Source organism: Telmatherina bonti (assembly GCF_933228915.1).
Source record: "Telmatherina bonti genome assembly, chromosome: 8".
NCBI lineage: Eukaryota > Metazoa > Chordata > Actinopteri > Atheriniformes > Telmatherinidae > Telmatherina > Telmatherina bonti.
Genome location: NC_136626.1, coordinates 39,041,419 through 39,049,997, shown reverse-complemented (window position 1 = coordinate 39,049,997; position 8,579 = coordinate 39,041,419).

Genomic DNA, 8,579 nt, shown 5'->3' with positions numbered 1-8,579 from the left:
GGAGACGATACGAGGACATTCTGCCTGGATCATAAGACTGATTTCTACGCTAAACTCTGCGATTAAAAAAAAAAACACATGACAACTCAAAAATACACCCATAAAGCAAAGCCTTATAACAGTCTTTCAACAATAATATGGACTGTCCATAAAAGGCTTTCATATATGGTCTATGGTTGCCACCCGTAAAATACGGAATCGTCCTTTAATTGACAGACAACGTCCCGGATTGAACCAATATCAGGATTTTGTTCCGTATTTTCATAACTTTCCGGCAGCCTACACATGTCGGTCACATCAACTCTCAATCTAAAAATAATTAACTAAATTAAAAATACAACAGTCAGCAAAAATGTTGTTTTCGTGCAGAATATGCGCAGGTGCAGCCTCCTCCCCTCTGCGCGTGCTGGACAGTCCCAGTTGCCTAGAGACGGACACGACTCATGCACGCGCCTCTGAAGACCTGCGCCTTTTAAACATGTCTCCTGTAGCCTACCTGGTTCTCTACCTGCTGAAAAATAAAACCACATGTAAAATAGACGTGAAGAGATCAACTGCAGTGAAGATGTTTATAAGTTAGATGGTACAACGTGTCAGTGACTGTTCAGTCTGACATCTAACAGCATCAGGAGAGCATGATGCTGTATTAGCCAATATAACTACCATATATACCCATCCATCCATCCATCCATCTTCTGCCGCTTATCCGGGGTCGGGTCGCGGGGGCAGCAGCCTAAGCAGGGAAGCCCAGACTTCCCTCTCCCCAGCCACATTTGCCAACTCTGCGGGGGGGATCCCGAGGCGTTCCCAGGCCAGCCGAGAGATGTAATCCCTCCAGCGTGTCCTGGGTCTTCCCCGGGGTCTCCTCCCCGAGGGACGTGCCTGGAACACCTCACCAGGGAGGCGTCCAGGAGGCATCCTGACCAGATGCCCGAGCCACCTCAACTGGTTCCTCTCGAGGCGAAGGAGCAGCGGCTCTACTCTGAGCCCCTCCCGGATGACTGAGCTCCTCACCCTATCTCTAAGGGAGAGCCCGGCCACCCTGCGGAGGAAGCTCATTTCAGCCGCCTGTATACGAGATCTCGTTCTTTCGGTCACGACCCACAGCTCATGACCATAGGTGAGGGTAGGAACGTAGATCGACTGATAAATCGAGAGCTTCGCCTTCTGGCTCAGCTCCTTCTTCACCACGACAGACCGGCGCAGAGCCCGCATTACTGCAGACGCCGCACCGATCCGTCTGTCGATCTCACGCTCCATCCTTCCCTCACTCGTGAACAAGACCCCGAGATATTTAAACTCCTCCACTTGAGGCAGGACCTCACTCCCGACCCGGAGAGGGCAATCCACCCTATTCCGGCTGAGGACCATGGTCTCAGATTTGGAGGTGCTGATTCCCATCCCAGCTGCTTCACACTCGGCTGCGAATCGCTCAAGTGAGAGCTGGAGATCACGACCAGACGAAGCCAACAGGACCACGTCATCTGCAAAAAGCAGAGACCCAATCCTGAGGCCACCAAGTCGGATCCCCTCAACCCCTCGGCTGCGCCTAGAAATTCTGTCCATATAAGTTATGAACAGAATCGGTGATAAAGGGCAGCCTTGGCGGAGTCCAACCCTCACCGGAAACGAATCCGACTTACTACCGGCAATGCGGACCAAGCTCTGACACCTGTTGTACAGGGACCGGACAGCTCGTACAAGGGGGTCCGGTACCCCATACTCCCGGAGTACCCCCCACAGGAGCCCCCGGGGGACACGGTCGAATGCCTTCTCCAGGTCCACAAAGCACATGTAGACTGGTTGGGCAAACTCCCATGCCCCCTCCAGGACCCCAGAGAGGGTATAGAGCTGGTCCACTGTTCCGCGACCAGGACGAAAACCACACTGCTCCTCCTCAATCCGGGATTCGACTATCCGGCGGACCCTCCTCTCCAGGACCCCTGAACAGACCTTACCAGGGAGGCTGAGGAGTGTGATTCCCCTGTAATTGGAACACACCCTCCGGTCCCCCTTCTTAAAAAGGGGGACCACCACCCCAGTCTGCCAATCCAGCGGTACTGCCCCCGATGTCCACGCGATGCTGCAGAGGCGTGTCAGCCAGGACAGCCCCACAGCATCCAGAGCCTTAAGGAACTCTGGGCGGATCTCATCCACCCCCGGGGCCTTGCCGCCAAGGAGCTTTTTGACCACCTCAGTGACTTCAGCCCCAGAGATAGGAGAGTCCACCCCCGAGTCCACCAGCTCTGCTCCCTCATGGGAAGCCGTGTTGGTAGGATTGAGGAGGTCTTCGAAGTATTCCCTCCACCGACCCACAACGTCCCGAGTTGAGGTCAGCAGCTCCCCATCTCCACTGTACACAGTATTGACGGAGCACTGCTTCCCCCCCCTGAGCCGCCGGATGGTGGACCAGAATCTCCTCGAAGCCGTCCGGAAGTCTTTCTCCATGGCCTCGCCGAACTCCTCCCATGCCCGAGTTTTTGCCTCGGCAACGGCCGAAGCCGCATGCCTCTTAGCCCGTCGGTACCCATCAGCTGCCTCCAGAGTCCCACAGGCCAAGAAGGCCCGATAGGACTCCTTCTTCAGCTTGACAGCATCCCTCACTGCTGGTGTCCACCAACGAGTCCTGGGATTACCGCCACGACAGGCACCAACGACCTTGCAGCCACAGCTCCGGCTGGCCGCCTCAGCAATAGAGGCACGGAACACAGCCCATTCGGACTCAATGTCCCCCGCCTCACCCGGGACATGTTCGAAGCTCTGCTGAAGGTGGGAGTTGAAGCTCGCTCTGACGGGGGGCTCAGCCAGACGTTCCCAGCAGACCCTCACAACACGTTTGGGCCTGCCAGCTCTGACCGGCTTCCTCCCCCACCATCTGAGCCAACTCACCACCAGGTGGTGATCAGTTGACAGCTCCGCCCCCCTCTTCACCCGAGTGTCCAAGGCATGTGGCCGCAGGTCCGACGATACGACTACAAAGTCGATCATTGAACTGCGGCCCAGGGAATCCTGATGCCAGGTGTACATATGGACACTCTTATGCTGGAACATGGTGTTCGTTATAGACAATCCATGACGAGCACAGAAGTCCAATAACAAAACACCATTTGGGTTCAGAGGGGGGGGACCATGCCTCCCAATCACTCCCCTCCAGGTCTCACTGTCATTGCCCACGTGAGCATTGAAGTCCCCCAGCAGAACAATGGAGTCCCCAGAAGGAGCACCCTCCAGCACTCCCTCCAAGGACCCCAGAAAGGGTGGGTACTCTGAACTGCTGTTCGGCGCATAAGCACAGACAACAGTCAGGACCCGTCCCCCCACCCGGAGGCGGAGGGAAACTACCCTTTCATCCACCGGGGTAAACCCCAACGTGCAGGCACCAAGCTGGGGGCTGATGAGAATGCCCACACCTGCTCGGCGCCTCTCACCATGAGCAACTCCAGAGTGGAAGAAGGTCCAGCCCCTCTCGAGGGTACTGGTTCCAGAGCCCAAGCCATGCGTCGAGGTGAGTCCAACTATATCTAGTCGGAACCGCTCAACCTCGCGCACAAGCTCAGGCTCCTTCCCCACCAGAGAGGTGACGTTCCACGTCCCTAGAGCCAGCTTCTGCAGCCGGGGATCGGACCGCCAGGGTCCCCGCCCCTTGCTGCCGCCCAGCTCACATTGCACCCGACCCCTACGGCTCCTCCCGCAGATGGTGAGCCCACGGGAGGTGGGGCCCATGTAACCCTTTCGGGCTGAGCCCGACCGGGCCCCATGGGCGAAGGCCCGGCCACCAGACGCTCGCTCTCGTACCCCGCCTCCAGGCCTGGCTCCAGAGGGGGGTCCCGGTAACCCGCGTCCGGGCAAGGGAACATTTATGCCCAGGTTTGTCATCGTCATAGGGGTCTATGAGCCGTGCTTGGTCTGGTCCCTCCCCTAGACACCTGTTTGCCATGGGTGACCCTACCAGGGGCATAAAGCCCCCGACAACATAGCTGCTAGGATCTTCGGGACGCACAAACCCCTCCACCACGATAAGGTGACGGGGTATATTAACAACAAAATATGTTGTTAATATACCCATTAACAACATATTTTCAGTGGATGAAAAATTAATAAATACACGCATATATATATGGAAACTTGTTCTGGACGGATTCCCACGTGGACTTACAACATACACTATTCACAAAAAGTTAGGGATGTTCAGCTTTTGGGTGAAATTTCCCAACAAGCCTAAAATGCATTCAAACCTGTACAGGTGAACTTAATGTGATCTTCTCTAAGCTTTTAAATGCACATGTCCAACTGTTAAATGTTTCAATAAATTTTGCACAAGTTGCTGTTCTCTAACAAGGAGCTTAACGGCAAAAATCACGGCAGGTGTGTGATCCTTGAATTGACCAATAAATGTCCTGGTTCAATTAGAGCTGGTGTTTAAACAGTTGTCCTCATCATGCTGTTCACATTTTGACATCATGAGACCAAGACGACACCTAACAATGGAACAACAGTCCCTTGCCATTGCGATGCTTCAAACAGGACGTTCTCAGACAGAAGTGGCCACTGAGCTTGGAGTGTCACAGAGTGTCATCAGCAGGTTGCAACAGAGATATGGAGAGACTGGAAGAGTCACAGAAAGGCCTAGAAGTGGACGTCCTTTGGCCACATCCCGTGCTGATGACCGCTACATTGTGAACACTGCCCTGAGAAACCGGATGATGAATGCCACTCAACTCCAGGCACGTTTAAGAGAGGTGAGAGGCACCCAAGTGTCACGTCAGACCATTCCAAACCGTTTCCATCAGCGTGGTCTGCGTGCTAGACAACCTGCACGGGTACCTGACCACACCACCAGGCACAGGCATCATCGTCTTGCATGGGCCAGGGAGCATTTACGCTGGACGAGGAACCAGTGGGCCTCAGTGCTGTTCTCTGATGAAAGTCGATTCACACTGAGCAGAAATGATGGCCGGCAACGATGTTGGAGACGTCAGGGAGAGCGCTATGCATCAGCCACTGTTGTCACCAGGCCAGCTTTTGGTGGTGGCGGTGTTACAGTGTGGGCAGGGGTGTCCACTTGGTACAGAACTGCCCTACACTTTGTGAATGGTACAGTGACAAGCCCATACTACCTGAATAACATCATTAATCCAGTGATTGTGCCCCTACATGAACAGCACAGGCCGAATTTCATCTTCATGGACGACAATGCTCCTGCTCATCGAGGCCGCATCATCAGGGAACGGCTGTTGGAGACTGGTGTACCTCAAATGGAACGGCCTGCACTCTCTCCAGACCTGAATCCCATTGAAAACCTGTGGGATCAGCTGAGCCGTCGTGTAGAGGCTCAAAACCCTGCACCCCAGAACCTCAATGACCTGAGGGCTGCCCTTCAAGAAGAGTGGGATGCCATGCCTCAGCAGGCAATAAGTTGCCTTGTGAACAGCATGAGATGTCGTTGTCAAGCTGTAATTGATGCTCAAGGGTTGAATGAATTTTTTGAGATGAGGAAATCAGTAGTGCATCCTTCTACTTAAATGTCTTACTTTTATGATATTATATCACTGTAGCATGAACATATTGCATTTTCCGTAAATTTCACCTGAAAGCCAAATATCCCGAACTTTTTGTGAGTAGTGTATGTAGGTTTCAACACAAGAAAGGTAAGTACTCAACGTCTTATTATTAATCCCAGTTAATGCTCCTCAAAGAAGGAACCTGTCCAAGGCATTCATGATCTGTCATATAATATAATATAATATAATATAATATAATATAATATAATATAATATAATATAATATAATATAATATAATATAATATAATATAATATAATATAATATAATATAATACAGTAATAGCTTTTATTCTATATATTCTACAAACCTTAAATGAAACATAAAAAAAGGCTGCTACTTAGCATTTAAACACACTATCTTTGTATCTTTAAACTGTCACTTTCCAGTTGGGTAAATTGATAAATGTTGTTCTTCTTTTTATTTATCCACGCTACTTAAATCATATGTATAATTATATTGTAGATGAGTGAGAAGCCGCACATTTTGGTAAGTGTGTTATTTTTATCTGTGTTGTAAACTTGGTTATATTTTTAGGTTGTTTCTAATCTGATCAGTGGCTTGCCATGAATAAATAAATCTAGATCACAAACTGTTTAAATATTGTTCCATATTGGAAGCAGATCAAAACAAACTGGTTTGGAACTGTTTTAAACAATTAGATAAATGCAGATTTATTCAAACAATAGTTCAAATTTAAATAGTAATACTCTTATTAAAATAAATTATTTTATTTTTACTGATTATTTTGTGCACTGGATTAAAAATTTGAAACGCCTTTTAATTTTCAGATATCAACATTTTTAGCGATCAAAAATATGAAGACATTTTTGCATCTGCATTAAATGCCTTACATTTTTCATCTCTCATATTCATTTATTTTCCAGGGTTTGAAATGATCATGAGCTGAAAATGAAGTGTGAAAAATTCCAATTAATCTGATTCATATTGCTCAAATTCATTCATTCATTTTCCAAACCGCTTAGTCCCATTAAGGGTTGCGGGGAAGCTGGAGCCTATCCCAGTAGTCTTTGGAGGAGAAGTGGGGTACATCCTGGACGGGTCGCCAGTCCATCGCAGGGTGCTCAAATTCATCAGACTAAATCCATCTTAAAATTCTCTGTCAGGCATTGTTTGACCTTTTAACGTTCACACTCAGAAAAAGGCCAACAAAAGATGTTTCTTTGCATTTTTTCTGGTTGCTTTGGAAAAGAATAATCCGAATAAATGCACTTTAGCAAATACTTGAGATATGAGTTAATAAACACAGTGAAATGGTCAGAATATGAAGCAGTAGTTATAACAGGCACTTAAATTGAGTTTTATAAACCCAAAACAATTGATAGAGATCCTCAAGAAGGTTTATTTCCACAATTTTGTAAAGAAATTAATTATAGTCACTGCACATTTACCTCTCCCAAATGGAGGACTGGAACCTTCATGGGTTAAAATCTGGGACATCAGGGTGACCAGTCAATGCAAGATGAGATCAAACCAGCATGCAGGCAGTCCATTGGTTTATTTGACACTGATGCTTTGGTCAATGGGTAACCAGGACATTGGTTGCATTCTGGATTTTTCTCATAATATTAATATAAAAAAATTAAAGGTTTTATTCTGTTATACATATTTATTTAATTGCCAATACATTCTACTCTTTTCATCCATCCATCCATCCATCTATCTTCATGCCGCCTAACCGGGGTCGGGTCGCGGGGGCAGCAGCCTAAACAGGGAAGCCCAGACTTCCCTTTCCCCAGCCACATTTGCCAACTCTGCGGGGGGGATCCCGAGGCGTTCCCAGGCCAGCCGAGAGATATAATCCCTCCAGCGTGTCCTGGGTCTTCCCCGGGGTCTCCTCCAAGAGGGACGTGCCTGGAACACCTCACCAGGGAGGTCCAGGAGGCATCCTGACCAGATGCCCGAGCCACCTCAACTGGTTCCTCTCGATGCAGAGGAGCAGCGGCTCTACTCTGATCTCCTCCAGGATGACCGAGCTCCTCACCCTATCTCTAAGGGAGAGCCCGGCCACCCTGCGGAGGAAACTCATTTCAGCTGCCTGTATACGAGATCTCCTTCTTTCGGTCACGACCCACAGCTCGTGACCGACTGGTAAATCAAGAGCTTCGCCTTCTGGCTCAGCTCCTTCTTCACCACGACAGAGCGGCGCAGAGTCCGCATTACTGCAGACGCCACACTGATCCGTCTGTCGATCTCACGCTCCATCCTTCCCTCACTCGTGAACAAGACCCAGAGTTATTTAAACTCCTCCACTTGAGGCAGGACCTGACTCCCGACCCGGAGAGGGCAATCCACCCTATTCCGGCTGAGGACCATGGTCTCAGATTTGGAGGTGCTGATTCTCATCCCAGCAGAATCGCTCAAGTGAGAGCGGGAGATGACAACCAGATGAAGCCAACAGGACCACGTCATCTGCAAAAAGCAGGGACCCAATCCTGAGGCCACCAAGCCGGATCCCCTCAACACCTCGGCTGCGCCTAGAAATTCTGTCCATATAAGTTATGAACAGAATCGGTGATAAAGGGCAGCCTTGGCGGAGTCCAACCCTCACCGGAAACGAATCCGACTTACTACTAATGTGGACCAAGCTCTGACACCAGTCGTACAGGGACCGGACAGCTCGCACAAAGGGGTCCGGTGCCCCATACTCCCGGAGTACCCCCCACAGGAGCCCCCAGGGGACACGGTCGAACGCCTTCTCCAGGTCCACAAAGCACATGTAGACTGGTTGGGCAAACTCCCATGCCCCCTCCAGGACCCCAAAGAGGGTATAGAGCTGGTCCACTGTTCCGCGACCAGGACGAAAACCACACTGCTCCTCCTCAATCCGGGATTGGACTATCCGGCGGACCCTCCTCTCCAGGACCCCTGAATAGACCTTACCAGGGAGGCTGAGGAGTGTGATTCCCCTGTAATTGGAACACACCCTCTGGTCTCCCTTCTTAAAAAGGGGGACCACCTCCCCAGTCTGCCAGTCTAGAGGCACTGTCCCCGATGT